The following is an 18,275-nucleotide window of genomic DNA, read 5'->3' as shown; positions in this document are numbered from 1 at the left end:
GTCGCAAAATTAATGGAAATAGGGTTCCAACTCGTTTCACATCCCCCCCCTATTCTCCAGACTAGGCTCCCTCGGACTACTATTTGTTCCCCAATATGAAGAAATGGCTGGCGGGAAAAAGATTTTATTCAAACGAGGAGGTGATTGCAGAAACGAATGGCTATTTTTCAGACTTGGACAAATCCTATTATTCGGAAGGGATCAACAAACTAGAGCAGCGTTGGACGAAGTGTATAAGCCTAAAAGGAGACTATGTTGAAAAATAAAAAAGGTTTACCCCAAAAAATTGAGTAGTTTTTATTTTTGCACGGACTTTTCAAACGACCCTCGTATTATGAATGAACAAAGGGAAGGGATTAGCTATGCGGTTAGCGTATTGGATTCCCACGCGGAGATCCCGGGTTCGAATCCAGCTGCTGACCCTTTGATTTTCTTTTCTTAGGAGCTTCTTACAGCTCACTGTCCGGTGATGGACAGTGTTGCCTGTAAGGAGAGAACACTGTCCGGAGGCTGTACAGTGCACTGAAAAAAGCTCCGGGCGCCAATAACCTTAGATGTTGACGCGCCTTAAATCATTAAAAAAAAAATAATAATAATAAATTATAACATTGTTAAAGAATGAACTAGAAAAGAACATAAATAAAATATTAATTCAAATTAAATTATATTAATATTATTAAACAGAAAGGAAAAAACCCGCTTCTTAAAATAAAAAAGAATATTAAATAAGACTACTATTAAAAATGATTTTAAAAAACGCAAAATGAAAAAATACTAATCAAACATAAACTATTCATTCAAAAATGAAGGGCTTCAATTTGAGAAAGTTCAACCAGCTGAAAAGTGAAGCTAAATTTTGAAGTCTGTGTACTTGTTTCGTTAGAATAGACAAAAAAGAAAGCCAAATATGTTAGAGATATGTGAAACTCAAAAAATATTCTAAGACTCCAATTTACTCCTCTTGTTTAACAGAAATTATAGAAGCACATTTTACATATCAAATTTGAACTTTATGAGTTTTTTTCGTTTTTTTTGAGACAAACACACACATAAACAGAGGAAAATTTGGAAAACACAACGATTTCAGGGGACCTAAACACGAATATTTTTGTTGAAAGCGTAACCAGCACGATTGCAATACTTCCTTTCTTATATGGAATAAGAAAAAGTAAATAATAGTAATAATAATAATAATAGAAAGAACCAATCACAAAATAATTAGATATCTCCCAAAGAAACAAGATGTCGCTCTAAGATTAACAATATGGCTCCCCCACATAAGAATTTAAACTAGCCCTACATTTTCTCAAATTAAACGGTAGAAATTTTATAGATGTATAAAATTAGCTATAAAATTTAATAACCAGTTTAATTGCATGGCTTGTTACAGTCTACTCAGTTGATGGACCTTGTTTTTACGATCTCTACTTTGGGCAAACTTAAATCTTTTTCCATAAAACTTTAACACACTAAATAAGATTTATATAATACGATATATACACATTTTTATTTTTCTTATTAAATAATTTTTGTACAGAGTTTTGGCAATTAATTTCTTATCATAATATTTTGTTAATTAAAGCATGTATTCATGATGTTTATTGCATCACTGGCAGGTTTTTCGATCTTCCATCCATCATTATAGGTAGAATAATCAGTTTAGGTATAGATATTTCGACTTCATTTATGTTTACGTCCCGCATAGTCAGCACGTGCAGCCCGCACTATTCTATCGTCATTGTTTTTACAATAGTCATCAATTTTTATTTGTGAATAAATACAACTTCCTAATTAATTAGCAATTTTGTTTTTCAGGAATTGAGGAAAAACTTCGGCGATAGGAGATACTTATTATACTTCCTTTTAAAGGATAATCTCTATTAAAGTATGATTCTATGACATATTCAGGGTGTACACGGAGGAGAGGTCGAAACTTCGAGAGGGTGATTCAGCAGCTCAAATGCAACAAAAAATATTCTATTCACAATGGCCCGATTCTCAATATTGTCCCAAGATATTTGCATTTTTAACTTTTCCACCATAAAAACGGCCGTAACTTTTCTATCCTTTATTCTACAACCAATCTGCTTATTCCAAACGAAAGAGCATTAAATTTCCTATAAAAGTGCTTAACCTAGATCCTCAGTTCGGGGTAAGGTAATACTAAAAACAAAACAAAAAAGCCATATGGTCTTGACGCTCAATAAATGCACAAGTTTTCCTGTAATTAGGAGACTCCTAAATTAATTATTCATTGAAAAAAATACAGTTGAAAATTTTAACAAAAATCATCGAGAACGAATTTTTTAGACATTAAAGTAAAAATTTCATTGCTTAAAATGAACGTTTTTAGGCTCTGGGTTAAGCAGATTTATAGAAAATTTAATGCTATTTCGTTTGGAATAAGGAGATTTGTTGCAAGATAAAGGATAGAAAAGTTAAGGCCATTTTTATGGTGAAAAACGCGAATATCGACGGAAAAGTTAAAAATGCAAATATCTTGGTCACTATTGAGAATCGGGCCATTGTGAATAGAATATTTTTTATTGCATTTGAGCTGCTGAATCACCTCCTGAAGTTTCAACCTCTTCTCCGAGTACACTCTGTATACGAGGGTCGTTTGAAAAGTCCGTGCAAAGTCAGAGAGATAGCACTACTGGCGCGTATCGAGGTTATGTTTAGTTAGTAGCATCTCTTGGAAGAACACACACCAAGTTTCAGCCAGATCGGTCTATTTCTTTGTGTATGGCATTCGTTTGAATCGATGAAGTCGAGTGATTTTCAAAAAATGGACGAAAAAGAATTTCGTGTGTTGATTAAACACTACTTTATGAAAGGCAAAACGCCTCAGGAGACTAAAGAGAAGCTTGATAAACATTATGGTGACTCTGCACCTTCGCTTAGAACAGTTTATAAGTGGTATCAAAATTTTCGGAGTGGCCATATGGGCACAAGTGACGCTGAACGTTCTGGACGCCATGTTGAGGTTACTACTCCAGAAATCATTGATAAAATCCATGATATGGTGATGGATGACAGAAGAGTGAAGGTGCGTGAGATTGCTAGTGCTGTGGGCATCTCGAATGAACGGGTACATAATATTTTGCATCAACATTTGGACATGACAAAGCTATCCGCAAGATGGGTGCCGCGATTGCTCACGCTTGACCAAAAACGAAATCGTGTGAAGTGTTGCAAGGACGGTTTGCAGCTGATCCAGAAGAATCCGCAGGACTTTAAGCGTCGTTTCGTCACTGTGGATGAGACATGGATACATCACTACACTCCTGAGACCAAAGAACAATCTAAACAATGGGTTACCAAGGGGGAATCTGCGCCAAAAAAGGCGATGACCGTTCCTTCGGCCGGAAAGATTATGGCGACTGTCTTTTGGGATTCGCAAGGAATAATCCTCATCGACTATCTAGAAAAGGGTAAAACTATTACAGGTGCATATTATTCATCGTTATTGGACCGTTTGAAAACCGAGCTGCAAGAAAAACGCCCACGATTGGCCCACAAAAAAGTCCTTTTCCATCACGACAACGCACCAGCTCACACCTCAGCAGTTGTGGTCGCAAAATTAATGGAAATAGGGTTCCAACTCGTTTCACATCCCCCCTATTCTCCAGACTTGGCTCCCTCGGACTACTATTTGTTCCCCAATATGAAGAAATGGCTGGCGGGAAAAAGATTTTATTCAAACGAGGAGGTGATTGCAGAAACAAATGGCTATTTTTCAGACTTGGGCAAATCCTATTATTCGGAAGGGATCAACAAACTAGAGCAGCGTTGGACGAAGTGTATAAGCCTAAAAGGAGACTATGCTGAAAAATAAAAAAGGTTTACCCCAAAAAATTAAGTAGTTTTTATTTTTGCACGGACTTTTCAAACGACCCTCGTATTATAAAGAAAGGTTAAATGTATTGGTTAAAAGTCCAGAATATGTTGAAAATTCCGCAATGGATGGAAAATGGATTTTTCTATTTTCTATTGATTTTTTTTTTATTATTATTAGATTGGATAAACATCCCAATAACCAATTGGACAACCTGCCTCCCGATTTTAATCCAACTCAGCAAAATGGTTATCACATAACAAAACACAAATCTAATTTTTTGAGATAACGTTATTGATAAAATTGAAATATTTTTTAAACTTGATGGAACTGACATGTTAATTAAATAGCAGCAAGAAGCTCTATACAAAGAAAATTTAACAAAAAGTGCGATTTAATAAAAAAAATTTCTTATAACGAAAATTAAGAACATTATAAATCAAACAAAGATTTGAAATTGGAGAAGGCTTCAGAAAATACGATTCATTAGAATAAAATTAAAAAAAAAAGCAAGAAATCAAATGGCCAGGTCATTGCACCGGGACTGAGAAGCATCAAGTACTCTAAATGTAACGGGTAAAAGTTGCAACGTTATGAAAGAGGTGGGCGTAACTTAGAAGTAACTAGATATGCCTATACGCGTGTGCTGACACAGCATCCACTGCACACTGGCCAGAAGCGCAATAACAGGTGTATGTATTATATAGCTGGCTGACAAACAAACCGTTTCTCAGCTTCCACAAAGATTTCATATAGATCTTGTGTACAGGGGTTAGTTAGTTTCGTGTGTCATCTATTTATGTCTTATTTTATTTCAGATTGGATGATCCGGGCTTTCAAACAGTTCTTTTCCTTTTTTAACGAGTTACACGAACTAGGGCAGAATTTACTACGAATTATCTTGCAAGAAAATACAGATTTTACTGAGATATCTCCGCAACTTATAAAGATAAAAAAAACCCACATAAATGTCTGTAACGTTCTAAATCTGCCTTTTTTTTAAACAAATTTTGAATAAAATATACTACGAGGTGTGGCTATTAAATAACGAGACTGATGCTGCTACAGTAGAACTATGCATGTGCCAAATCCTAACGACCGACAGCTGTGCAGCGTAAAGCCTTCTCTTTCGATTGCAGCGTCTCACGTGTTTTGTAGAGAAATCTGTCTGACCCCGGAACCGTCGTTTGTGTAAGAGGTGTTAGTTACGTTTTGCGCGAAAACATACTACACATGTAGAGGAGCAACGAATTGTCGTGAAATTTCACATCAAAACTTGATAAAACCGCTACTGAAACTTATCTTTTATTAAAACAAGTTTATAGCGATGAATGTTAATCACGTGCGCGAGTTTTTGAGTGGTCCAAGCGTTTCAAAGATGGCCGAGAAGACGTCGGAGATGATGACTGCCCGGGTCGCCCTTCCACGTCTAAAACGGATGAAAATATCGATTATAATTAATCAACATTATTACCGTGAGGTGCTTGCTCAACTCCGTGAAAGAGTAAGGAAAAATGACCCGATTTGTAGAAGAACAAGTCATGGGTTCTCCATCAAGACAACGCGCCGGCTCACCACTGCATTGTCTGTCAAGAGGTTTCTAGCCAAGTACAACATCCCAGTTTTAGGCCTCATCCACCTTATTCGCCTGACCTGGGGCCCCATCTGACTTTTATCTGATCCTCTAAAGTCAAATCTGCATTAAAAGGAACACGGTTTCAGTCCGTTGAAGCTGTGAAAGAAAAAGAGGCACGCATCATGCAGGAGCTCACAGAAAAAGACTTCCAGCACTGTTTCAGAACAATGGTAAATTCGCATGGAGCGTTGTAGGGATAAGGGAGTGGTATACTATATATTGAAGATGATAATAACTAAATATATATAAATTTAAAATAAAATGTTTTATAGCAATAGTCTCGTTATTTAATAGCCACACCTCCGTGTGGTACTGAAAAAAGTAAGTATTTCAGCCCAGATTGATAGAAAAATAAGTGATTTTTAATCTCAAATCCATTAATCTTAATCCATGTACTAGAGCAGGACTGAGCTTTAGAGTGCTAAGTCGTCCTTACTTCATAATTTAAGCTCAATTTACAAATATAAATGACTGAAAACACTCATTTATCAGGGAAGTGTAGATTTTCTAATTATTCTAAGCAATAATAGATACTTTCTAATTATAACCAATGATCAAACAGAATGTTTGGTAATATCAGAAAATGAAGAGCAGTATGGTAGGTGCTAAATGGAAAGAAATGTAACAATAAAATGATCTAGAAGAGAAATAGAAAGCAACTAATTAAGAACGAAAATTTAATTATAAAAAAATGTTAATGTTAATTCAAATTCATAATCAGTTTGTTAACCCTAATAAAACCAAAGAAATAACAACCATCTCTTTTTGAAGCAGCAAATGTTTACCGCGAATGGAATCAGTGAAAAATAAGAGTATACGTGAACAAAATACTTCCAAATGTAACATGTTATCACAATGGCAGATCTATTTAGTGTGGCACTGAACCGGATGTATACCACAATCTGTGCCCTCAATCATTTTGTTAGTTTCCGTTGGGAGAGGCTTTGAGTTTGAATTTTAGTGGCAAATTTTCCTATTTACAAATAATAAACTTGCTTTTATAGATTTCTATAATTATTTATTTATTTTGGGTCGTAAAGTAGTTGATCAAAAATCAATGGGATAGCTCTTTGTTTTCAAAATATGTTTTTATTTTCTACTTCTCTCTAAAAGGAAAAGTACTGCGATCACATCAAATTTTAGAAATCGAGTTTTCATTTAAAGTATCCGATCGATAGATCGATAAATAGATAGACTGTATTATTAAATATTTACAATTAATTACAAAGATGAAGTAACAATGTAAATTTACATTTTAACCTACATAACAGTTCAGGGGACGCTTAGGATAAGGATAATATATGCAGGGTAAAAATATGGAAAAACCTACAGCTAAAGGAGAAAGTTAGAGTAGGATAAACCTAATTCTATTGTGTCTGTGGGGAATGGAAGGATCTATAGGAGGCTGTGTCGCGGTACAATGGGTTAGGATGACAATCTAGAGCAGCGTTTTCCAACCTGTGGTACACGAGTTGCTGGTTGGTGGTACCCGAAAAATAATCAATAACGGCAGACATTAAAATTTAAAAAAAATTAAATCATAGAAATATCACAGATACGTTTTTTCCTATAATTCATAAAAATTATTTTAATTAATAATATTATACAGTAAAGTTGTTAATATGTACGAGTAATAAGGTTGGTCTGTCTCAAGAAATACGAGAAAATATAATAGCACATTTAACAGGATTAAAATTGTCTTTCATGGAGTATTTTCCAAAACCCGAAAACACAAGTGATAATTGGAATTCAAACCCCTTCTATAAAGAAAATTTAGGAAAAGCTACGTCATTATCAATAGAATTATATGTGACAGAACTTAAATGATAACTATGTAAAATTCTGCTTAAAGAGACTGGACTGTAATGAGTAAGCTCTATCCAAGCAACATTATATTTAATTGGTACTTACAGGTAGTTGAATGCTTAAAAGAAATTAATTTAGAAGATTTGGGCCTCAAATATAATAATCCTCAAGAAGAACTTTGTAAATTAATTAATAATTTTGAAGAGAAAAATATGTACGCAATTTGCATTATTTTTAAAAAATGTTTTAAATCTAAGATCGTACACTTTACAAAGTTTATAAAGAGAACTTGAACTCCTTTGTAACAGAACATTGTATCACTGTACAAATAAAGATTATATTAATAAAATAACACACAGAATAACAAATTTCACGAAATAATTACAATCATTTTTACGAAGTGGTACAATTCAGCCTGATGTACTACCAAGTGGTACGCGAGCCCAAAAAAAAGGTTGGGAAACGTTCTATCACAAATCTGAGGAAAACTTTATTCTATGTTTTCCTGGGAGTTTCTTTATGTTACAGCTGCAGGTCAGAGCTCCAGTCATAGAGTAACATCGGCCTGATGACCAATTTGTATAGTTGGAGGAACTTGTTCTTCTGTACAGTCATCTTTCAAGTCTCGTGAGATTAAATGGGAAAACTTAGTCTTTTGTAGTCTAGTTCACCAGTATTCAGTTTGACTAGAGAAGGAAAGTTTTTGTTGTCCAAAATTAAGCCGAGGAAAAGCTCTGTATTGAGCTCCAAAAAAATAGCAGATGAAACTTTAAAGATTTGATCCGACCAGAGGACTTAACTGTAACTTAGCGACCAAAATATCTCAAAATGAAGTAAACTCTACTGAATGGATTACTTACGAGAAAAGAATCTATAATCGCAAATAACAGAACTGGTCATAAAAAAACTATTTATTATACAGGGTGCTCAGCATAAGACTACGGTAACTTCGGGAGGCGATTCTGGGCATCATTTGCAACAAAAAATTCCATATAAACTATGGCTCGATTCGGCTCCGTTTTATAGATATTTTTAATTTTATGTTTTTTCAAGGTGTTACTACTTTTTAGCAAACATTTGTCTATATTTCTCAAACTATTAAAGCTACAGCTAATTTAATAAGCTCATTAGAAAGGAGGTTAAATTTCCTTTTAAATAAGCTAGATTGTATTCCAAAATCATAATATTAAGTATTTTACTTTGTGGCCCAAACATAAGGAATAGCAAGAATAGTAAGAAACTTAAAATTAAAAATATCTATAAAACGGAGCCGAATCGAGCTATGTGGAATTTTTTGTTGCAAATGATGCCCAGAATTGTCTCCCGAAGTAACGGTAGTCTTATGCTGAACACCCTGTAGAGAAATACCATATATTATTAGGTTCGATTCTTTTTAATCGTTTAATCTCATCCGGCCCGCATCACGATACAAAAATTTCCTTCGACCTGAAGATAAAAATTCTGCTATTGAAGGAAATGCTAATGGACCTTGAGAATTTATTAACAGCGAGTCGTGTGAGTGGTTCACAGCAGATTATTTATTTATTCTTAATAAGGCTACGTAGGTGTTTCCTTAATATGTTACCAATCTATGGAGTCGCAAGTACTTTACATACCTGTTGCCCTTAGTTGGGCGGTATTTCTGACTGAGTAGAGATCTGACCTTGGAAATTACGCCCCCTTTTGTTGGACGTCCTAGGGTCACGGACCTAACGGGCTCCGAACCTCTCTCTCTCTCCACTCCACTCCTCTTCGTTGCACTCCTTACTCTACGAACTACTTCAACTATAATACTTTACTGCAAGGTTCTTTTAAATATAAATATATTGTACACTCTAACAAAATCAGCAAATTTTTTAAGTTAATTTTTAGTTCTTAAACCATACAGAGAGTATTGTATCTGGGTTATAATTTTGATTCATAGTTATCACCGAAAATTTCCCATTTTGAAAATAACGGAGTAAAACAAAAAAATGAAATGTATTACACGATTTAGTCAGCATGTGGTCTTTGGCATTTGTAGAGAACAAAACTTAAAAACGAGATATCGTAGGAAGTTCAGATTAGTTATTCGATTTAGGCGCCACTATCGAACCTGACAGCAACAGGAAATGCGACGTAACTGAATCAACTGATCAGTTTTTTTTTAAATTTTCCCAAAAAACTGATCAATTGATTCAGTATACTATAGATTTATTTGTTTTCAGGTTATTGCCCTATGCAATTGGAGTATTGGTTACAGAAATTAAATACAATCTACAATCTCGTAATTACACATCATTAAATTAAACTAAAAACTCAAAGTATACATTTAATACTGCTTCTTATATAAAAAGATAACTGATCTAATGACAATATAAAAGACAATTGAAACAACCAAAATTTAGGAACAAAAATAACGAGACTGCTCTTTACTTATCAATATTTACAATAAATTCCCTAATTTTTAGTGCAGACACCACATATACAGTACTATTCATTATTTTTGGTGACTGATTCATAATTCAATAAGGGTTGGTGTGTCTTCTGTCTTGTCTGTACATGGACCCTTTAATGATGTAAAATATTACATTGTAAATTAGCCCTGAAGATTACCTAGCCCCCTAAATTGAAAGCTCGGCATAATAAAAATATATCATGACTGAAACTGGCAGTTATTTTTTTATCCTATAATACTACAGGTTATTAAATTTAGAAAAAAACTATCGATAACTAATAAATTATGTAAATTTCCCACGTTATCGAGCTAAATTTTAATAAATACAGATAAATATTTGTTTCTGGCAGATCTAAATGATGGGCACACCAACAGAAAGTGATATATAGCAGGCATGTGCAACCTCCGGGCCCGAGGGCCATATTCGGCCCGCGACGACTTTTTGATACATCATTGAATATGGGCCCCCCTCTAACCCCTGAGATAATGTCCGGTAAATATAATTTTAATGGAGAAATAGGTATTTAATAGAAAAATCCAAATTATACAAACAAGTTACAAAAAAAAGTTGGTTCTTATCGTTTTTATTTATTTATATTAATTAAAAGCTCCACCCACAGGAAACTACTCTCCAATAGTAGTGCGATTAGTGCTCCACCCCTTGCCACGCCCACAGGAAACTACTCTCCAATAGTAGTGCGATTAGTGCTCCACCCCTTGCCACGCCCACAGGAAACTACTCTCCAATAGTAGTGCGATTAGTAAGTACATACATTGATTGGTCGATTTAAAACTTTTTTTGCTAGACCTATAAGTATATATCCTGAAGTACTCCGGCCCGCGTAATCTTTCTACTTTCCAAAACCGGCTCATAGCCTTGTAAAGGTTGCATATGCCTAATGTAGAGTGTCTTGGACAACTAAATTACAGCAAATACTGGGGCGGGTGTTGGTCTAGTTGTGAAGAGCGTGGCTTTGTAAGTGGAAGCTAATAATAAATAATTATTACTGTCAGCTGACTTCACTTTTAGTGAAGAAAAAAGGCCAAAAACAAAAGACAATTATGTTAATTTTTGTCTTTGTTTACAACAAACAATTGTAACCAACAAAAAAAAACCTAAATAATAATCGTATGACTCGCACACTATAAAGAAAGGAATATTCAGATTTAAGATATAGTACAAAGATGAAGGATAACAAAATAAATAAAAAAAAAAACAGGATAAAGAAAAAGTTAAGCGTAGAGGAGGCGCCGTTATTCATGAATATATATCTTGGGGTAAGAATGATGCTGAGAATTCTACCAACCGGAAATTGATGCGATGAACGCACGCACGTACACTCTCCATTAAAATACTAGTTCAGTAATGAGAACAGAGACAGTGAGATGATATACAAGTCTGACAGGAACAAAGATAACAGCAACTCGTAACTTCGTTTCACTAAAAGTCTGTGACGGCAATGAGAGAAAGTGATACTAATTTTTTATGACTTAATATTCTATTTATTGACATAATATTCGCTAAAAATTATGCTTTCATTCTCAAAATTCTTGTTTGGTAAATATTGATTCTTGATATTATAAGGAATTCCAGTAATGTCTGAGCCATTTAAAGGAAAAATCGATAACTAATACGTAACTTCTACTAGAGTTATAACACGGGGGTTACCAGTATTGGACTCTGGGTTACTCTTAAAACTAAAATAGAAGAAATGAGAAAAAAGCCCATAATTAACAATCGATTGTGCTCTGAATTAATAAATCTAAAAGTATGCACGCAAACGGTTGGACGAACAAAAAAATAAAATAAAAAATGCAATTATAATGCTGAGCGCATAAATGACCTCAATACAAATAATAAATAAATAAACTCTATCTAATCCATTACACTGTATTTTATTTATATGCATTTAAAACTAGACAGCATTACAAGGGTCGTTTGAAAAGTCCGTGCAAAGTCGGAGAGATAGCACCACTGGCGCGTATCGAGGTTATGTTTAGTTAGTAGCATCTCTTGGAAGAACACACACCAAGTTTCAGCCAGATCGGTCTATTTCTTTGTGTTTGGCATTCGTTTGAATCGAGGAAGTCGAGTGATTTTCAAAAAATGGACGAAAAAGAATTTCGTGTGTTAATAAACACTACTTTATGACAGGCAAAACTCCTCAGGAGACTAAAGAGAAGCTTGATAAACATTATGGTGACTCTGCACCTTCGATTAGAACAGTTTATAAGTGGTTTCAAAATTTTCGGAGTGGCCATATGGGCACAAGTGACGCTGAACGTTCTGGACGCCCTGTTGAGGTTACTATTCCAGAAATCATTGATAAAATCCATGATATGGTGATGGATGACAGAAGAGTGAAGGTGCGTGAGATTGCTAGTGCTGTGGGCATCTCGAATGAACGGGTACATAATATTTTGCATCAACATTTGAACATGACAAAGCTATCCGCAAGATGGGTGCCGCGATTGCTCACGCTTGACCAAAAACGAAATCGTGTGAAGTGTTGCAAGGACGGTTTGCAGCTGTTCCAGAAGAATCCGCAGGACTTTAAGCGTCGTTTCGTCACTGTGGATGAAACATGGATACATCACTACACTCCTGAGACCAAAGAACAATCTAAACAATGGGTTACCAAGGGGGAATCTGCGCCAAAAAAGGCGAAGACCGTTCCTTCGGCCGGAAAGATTATGGCGACTGTCTTTTGGGATTCGCAAGGAATAATCCTCATCGACTATCTGGAAAAGGGTAAAACTATTACAGGTGCATATTATTCATCGTTTTTGGACCGTTTGAAAACCGAGCTGCAAGAAAAACGCCCACGATTGGCCCACAAAAAAATCCTTTTCCATCACGACAACGCACCAGCTCACACCTCAGCAGTTGTGGTCGCAAAATTAATGGAAATAGGGTTCCAACTCGTTTCACATCCCCCCCTATTCTCCAGACTTGGCTCCCTCGGACTACTATTTGTTCCCCAATATGAAGAAATGGCTGGCGGGAAAAAGATTTTATTCAAACGAGGAGGTGATTGCAGAAACAAATGGCTATTTTTCAGACTTGGACAAATCCTATTATTCGGAAGGGATCAACAAACTAGAGCAGCGTTGGACGAAGTGTATAAGGCTAAAAGGAGACTATGTTGAAAAATAAAAAAGGTTTACCCCAAAAAATTAAGTAGTTTTTATTTTTGCACGGACTTTTCAAACGACCCTCGTATATAAATAGCATACTTATATATTTAAAAAGAAACTGGTAATTAGGACGAATTAAAACTAGAATTTCACTTTTACCTAGTTTTTTTTTCAAATTGTAAAACATCAACCACACTTTGCAAAAATGAATTTTAATTAATTTTTAAAATTGAGAATTAGTACATAATTACCAATAGGATGAAAAAATAATTGCCAGTCCATGAACAGATAAGACAGAAGACACACCAACCCTGTAATGTAAAAATATTACTTTGTAAATTAGCCCTGAAGATGACCTAGTCCCTAGGTCGAAAGCTCGGCATAATAAAGTTTATAATGACTGAAACTGGCATTAATTGTTCATCCTATTGAAACTATGAAACAGTCTCCAAAAATAATGAACAACAAGTACATAATCATGTTGAGGTGATACTGTCCTATCTTTTGAATGAATTTTACACCAGAAATTTTAAAAAACATAGAGTGGACACTTTTACAGCATCAGCTCAGGTAGAATTCGTTCTCAATTTATTCTAAACAACTTCGCGCGACATCTCGACAATTCATTCAACGCCGTATCTTCGTACTTCTGTTACAATTCTTTAAATACATCGTATAATCTAAATCTAAGTGTTCGGGCTAGTTAGCACGATAAATGTCTACTGTAATGTGTACTTTAAAAGTAATAATTTATTTGAAGGGATTATTTTTCTTTTCTGAATTATAAGAAAATATTAGGTAGTTATCAAATATTTTGTTCCTCGTTTGGTTCTACTGTTCTGGAGAATATATAAGGGCAACTTTCTCATAAGTAGCCCTATTTTGGGGTCTCCAAGTGTCTAAGACTGCGTCCATTAAACTGTGGGTGCAGACTAGGTCCCAAGAGTGGTGGCTTACCACCACTGGGCAGAGACAGACGAAGGATTTCAATGCGGGCTATTCGCCACGGCTGACTGCAGAATTAATCCGTCAAGGCCGTGAAGCTATAAGGATAATTGTAGGCCTATTAACTGGGCCACTGCAGGCTCAGGAAACACATGCATCGCATGGGACCTGGCCTCTGTAGGTTCTGTCAGGAAGAGGAGGAAACGGCACTGCACGTGTTGCGTCAGTTTGTGGGGCTAAGGATGTTACTTCTCTGGGAGGAAAAACCAAGGCCTGAGAAGCTTTACCCAGGAGTCACTATCCAGAATTAAGAGACTGTTTAAAAGTACCAGTTTGGAGGGCGAGCTCTAGAGTAGAGGGAGCCACAATAGGTCCACAAGGGTCGTAGTGGCTTAGGCCATGGGGCCGCCCTACTAGAATCTTATCTTAATAATGAGCTCAGAAGTTTAAAAAGATTGTAGAGGTGATTACGCTACCATAAAATAGTAAAAGTTAGCCATCACAGTTTAGCACCATGAAGTAGTAATGCTTCTAACTGAGCTTTAGATCTGAGAGAAAGGTTTTATTCTTCAGACTGATCAAGAACCAACCTTCAGATTCAAATCTATCTGAGTGTTATTATATGAGATAAATCCTCCAATGGAAATGTTTTAATTTATTCATGGGCAAAATAACAGTATAATATATTAATTATTATTTTTAATTATATGCTAAGTTATTTATTTTTTCTTTTTTTAATCATTTATTTAGTTACAATCAACGTAATGCGTTATAAGCAACAATAATAACAGTAAACAACATATAACTCTCAGAGTGGAGAAGTTACCCAGCGGTAACACTCCAATAACATTCTACATTCTACTGACTCTCTTCATCAGAGAGGAAATCGCGAGGCCTCTGTCTTTTAAGACGTCTAGAAGTGTTCTGGAAGATAGATGTTGTACAAGTGGATTGTGATGAGATTGAATGTTAAGATGGAATTTCCTGTATCGTGTTTCAGCGACTTGTGTGACGAAAGGAATGTTCAAGTCTGTGTAAATGGTTTGATTGGTGGCGTAGAAAGGAGTTTTAACTACAGAGCGGAGAATTTTACACTGAAGGTACTGGATCCCTTGCAGATTTGAGCGTTTAGTTGAACCACACAGTTCGATGTCATAAGCCCTGACTGGCTTTAATATACTTACATATATGAGTATTTTGTTGTCTAGAGTGAGTTTTGATCTGTTGTCGAGTAGTCTTTTCAGTTGTCGGAAGCGTCTGTTGAGTTCTGTCCTCCTTAAGTCGAGTATAAGGATTCCATGTAAGTCTTTTGGCGAGGTATAGCCGAAGGTAGCGGACTACGTTGACTACTGGTAAAGGAACAAGATTGTAAAAGACAGGAGGAAGAGTGATGCGTCGAAGAGTGAAGGTAATGTTTTGAGGTTTTGGTTCGTTCAGTTTGATAGCCCATTTTTCTAAGGAGGTGAGGTGAGAGTGAATTGATTCTTAATTAAATATGCTGTAATAATTACTTCATCTCTCTCCAATAAAGTGAAGCACAGCCCAAAAGGAGGCCCTATTGGAGAAGAATTCAGTAATTCAAGTAATAAATGATAGAAAAATAATTATTTAAATATTGAAAGGAACTATCCGCCAAACATTACATTACAATACATGAGTATGAACTCTAACGTAGTTAGTCTCTCTAGCTCTAACTTAACTCTACCTCTAAATTCTTTAATTTCCAACTTTCTCTTTTACAGACTGCCGTAACATACACATTCACGCTGAGTTATAAAAGTTGACTAAGTGTTCAGCACTAATTTATTGACTTTGTTCGACTTTATGAAGCAATAAAACGGAAACTATCCTATTTCTTAATGTTGGGAGCAGTAGATAAAGTTAGCAGTGAAGTGCATTGAAAATAAAGCCAAAAAGAAGTCGAAACTTTTTATTTACAACAATATATTTATTTATAGTGGACATCCAGTAGGGCACTTTGCTAGAAAATAAACCTCCCCAATTTTGAATTCTGTTGCATAATTCATGCTTTCACTCGTCGCTTCCCCGGGTAGCTCCCCAGTTCACACGCCCTCATATACGCACAATACCTAGCACTATTCCAAGTCACTAGTTACGATAGAGGGTAAACTCCCTCAGGAGCTAATGGGAGAACCCCCCCCATCTGGTTGGAGTTGGTTTAAAATTTAAATCTCGTTACAGACAATTGGAAGGAAGCTAGTTACCATTCAGCCAACTATCCGAGTTGAAGGAGTTTGATAAAATGCAATGTGATGCACACATGAAATTGCACTTTGTATTCAACTAACACATTTTTGGAAAAAAAAAGTAAGAAAGAGCAACGAGAAACTTGTTTACATTACATGAACCAAGGATTTTCAAACTAGCTTGGGGGTCACATCGAGGATTATAATCCCCTTGCTGCAAAACTAAAATTACAATTCAAAAGTGTTCTTGAGGTTCACCTAAACAAAATGGAGGAAAGTATGGAAATAGTGGCTTCAGAAGCACTGGACTTACACTTCTAGTAAAAATATACTAATTCCCGAGTAACTCTTGAATAAACTAAGGCTGGAAACATAGTGGAGCGGCGAGCAAAGCGGCGATGATAGCGAAGAGCAAAGCGGCGAAATCAAACAAAAGTAAACATATGGGACCGCGCATAGTGGCGAGCAAAGCGAAGATAGAGCAACGCTATCTCTAGAGAGTAGAGCGAAGCGTTATGACATGTTTGATTTCTTCGCTTTCATCGCGCTCAATTTGTAAAGGTTATTTTTCAAAGGTTATGGATATTGATACATTTATTGGTTTAGTTTGTTTAAAGAAACCTCTGTGGGGCCATAGTATTTGTGAAGCTACAATAGTTTTTAATAATGAATAGTTTAAATTAATTAACAATTAGTAGTTAATGGAGAATTCAGGTAATTTTTGCTACATTTAATTGGTTCTCAATCCCTTAATGCTAACTTTCATCTAAATACTAGGCAAAATTAAATTACATTTTCACGTCCTACTACTTCTGATCAGAACGAATTCTCCAATCCTTCTTCTGTAGCGTCGTACTACTCCAGTTTTTCAGATGAACAACATTAATTTGTATTTAGTTAATTTTTCTATATTGTGCCTAACTTTTGTTGTGAGTTGTATTATTCAAAAACAATAAAATTTGATTTTGATTAATGGGGTTACACTGGGCTAGTATGTAATCAAATGTTGATATAGACACTCGAAAATACGCATGAAACTTGCCAGGATGCTCCCGAAGTTGTTGGTACAAGTGATGAAATTCACCAAGTTCATTTCTAGACTTATTTATGTCATGTACACTGCAGCTCCTACTACTAAGCTGCTGCAAATACCAAAGTTTCAACGAAGAATTTTCATATAAAAATAGTTCCTCCATCTTGTTTTATCAAAAGGAGAACGCGACTAAACTCGTCACTATGTGCATGCGACTCTTTGCTCGCTGCTCGTCGCTCTCTTTGATCTGAAGCAGCTATCATCGCCGCTTTGCTCGCCGCTCCACTATGTTTCCAGCCAAAGGGATGTATCATTTCACAGCTAATATTTTGGAAGAAGATTCTCAGACAGAACTCGATCATCTCAAGGCATATGTCGCCAGGAATATGGATAAAGCGATTATCGCCCAGGAAGCAGTAAAGATTAGCACGCACAGGAACGACATTTTAAAATGGAATAAGATGTCTGGAATGCTACGAGAATGAACTGGGTCCTACTCCAGCTTGATCTTGGTACATGGAAGATCGCTCAAAAGAAAGCATTCGGACCGCACAAGGAAGAAGAGTAACCCATGGAGACTTCAAAGGACAGGGAATTGTAAACCTTTTTCTACCTAGTAATTAAAAAATTAAAAATATACACAATAACCTTCATAAATTAATTTGTATTTTCGTAAGTCAAATGCTCAATTAGGACAGAAAGTAAAAGATAGGTCTCTTACACTTCGGCTGAAACAGCATCACTACAATGGTGAGGACCCATTTTATTCCTAACACTTCCGTTTACATTAAAAGTAGACTGAAGATAAGATGCAAATAGAATGGTAGCAACAATGGCTTATTCCCTACGAGGAATTTATCCCTAAGATAGAAAGAAGGCTGAAGCTGTCTCTTGTAAAACTCGCATAACATATGCTGAACAGCCATGGAAGAATAAAATGACAAACGTTCGAAACTTAACCTACATAACAAAAGACTCTTAAACCTGCTGTTATTGCGACCTATTTGGGGGTCATACGGCATTGAAGTATGGAGATCGACTAAGCGTTCCAACTTACTACGCCTCCAGGCATTACCATCAAAAATACTTGGAAACTTCTTAACGCTCCGTTCTATGTATCTAACCTCACTATCCATAATGACCTCAAAATCCCTTTTTCATTAACGACCTTACTAAAACTCGTTTCTTAAAATTTCATTCCTTTACAGCAGCTCATCCTAATCCTTAAATTTACC

At 35.7% G+C, this 18,275-nt stretch overlaps 1 protein-coding gene across 5 annotated transcripts in view; it reads right to left on the bottom strand.

Annotated features, from left to right (window-relative positions):
• Positions 1 to 18,275, bottom strand: part of LOC141458656 (uncharacterized) — a 567,253-nt gene that overhangs the window by 382,542 nt on the left and 166,436 nt on the right. The window lies entirely within an intron of this gene.

The sequence above is a fragment of the Rhodnius prolixus genome, unplaced genomic scaffold, assembly GCF_049639745.1.
Source record: "Rhodnius prolixus isolate KJV_2025 unplaced genomic scaffold, Rpr scaffold_5, whole genome shotgun sequence".
Lineage (NCBI taxonomy): Eukaryota > Metazoa > Arthropoda > Insecta > Hemiptera > Reduviidae > Rhodnius > Rhodnius prolixus.
The sequence above is the reverse complement of the archived record's forward strand: the minus strand, read 5'-3'. Positions and strand labels throughout refer to the sequence as shown.